This window comes from Apis dorsata, unplaced genomic scaffold, assembly GCF_000469605.1.
Source record: "Apis dorsata unplaced genomic scaffold, Apis dorsata 1.3 scaffold_397, whole genome shotgun sequence".
Lineage (NCBI taxonomy): Eukaryota > Metazoa > Arthropoda > Insecta > Hymenoptera > Apidae > Apis > Apis dorsata.
The window spans coordinates 191,911-193,011 of record NW_006263656.1 but is presented as its reverse complement, the minus strand read 5'-3'; the positions used below and the strand labels follow the sequence as shown (position 1 = coordinate 193,011).

General features: G+C 40.1%; 1 protein-coding gene and 1 long non-coding RNA gene across 2 annotated transcripts in view; one reads left to right on the top strand and one right to left on the bottom strand.

The window, feature by feature from the left end:
* The window catches only part of LOC102681294 (trichohyalin), a 185,047-nt gene that overhangs the window by 24,566 nt on the left and 159,380 nt on the right, over positions 1-1,101 (bottom strand). The window lies entirely within an intron of this gene.
* The window catches only part of LOC116186052, a 74,653-nt gene that overhangs the window by 50,918 nt on the left and 22,634 nt on the right, over positions 1-1,101 (top strand). The window lies entirely within an intron of this gene.

The following is a 1,101-nucleotide window of genomic DNA, read 5'->3' as shown; positions in this document are numbered from 1 at the left end:
AAAAAAAAAAAAAAAAGAAAGAAAAAGGAACGAAGGAGCCAACGGGGATGAGGGGGTGGTGTTGGAACATCCGTTGAAAGACTGGAAGAACGTCGAGAATACAAGGGAGGGTACAAAGTTGGGCGATCAGAGCGGAGGGGAGGGGAGGGTTAAATGACCAAAACTCTCTTTTAACTTTCCAATTAATATTCCGGAGAGGGAGGAGGGGGTTGGATTGGAACTTTGGCCCCGCGTCACGGATTCGCCGTTTCGTCTCTTCCCTCCCCTTCCCCAGTTTTAATTGCGTCAGCCAGCGCTCGTTTATTTAAATAATTCGAACGTGAACGAAGGTGGAGGCGATTTATATATTCGATATCTCTCGCTCTCGAGGAGAAATTCTTGGAAATCCTCGTTACGAATGCTTGCTCCACCGTGGATCGTTCTTATCAAGTATTCAACGTTTGATTTTGGGAAGGTGGCCGGCGATACTCGGCGAGATGCGATTTATCGAGGGAGATGTGTACGCAGGGGGTGTGCATAGGGTTCGTTAGGGTGGAAGATTTATCGCGTTCCGCGCGGATTGGAAACGTTATGGTACATAATTCATTGCATTGGCCGGGGATTTGGAAAATCTTTGCCTCCAAAGTTTATGGTGTTGAGAGATTTCTTCAGATAGAAGATATTAATGAAAGGAATATTTTTTTCTTTCTTTCTTTCTCTTTATAAAATCACCGTACTTGAAAGATTAGATATTTAATATTTCATTTTTCCATTATTATTTCGTATTTGTTTTGGGTTTGGCTTTAATTTATCGTTGTTTTTTTTGTGATCTATAGAGTTTCAGAATGTTACTTCTAATTTGCAATTTAGCCAGATTCTGCATTGATTTCTTTTCAACAATTTAATGACATTCAATATTTATCATTCTAAGAATATAGAGTTAAAGAGACACGAAGATATCAAAGAAATTATACGAAATAATAATACATCGAATAGATTCTCTCTTACTCGTTTCTTCTTTTCTCTCCCTGCGTCCACCTTAACTAATATCCATCGATCGGAATAATCTCGACCAGAATAATCTCGACCACTCTTCTTTCAACACTCCGGAGAGATTCGCGC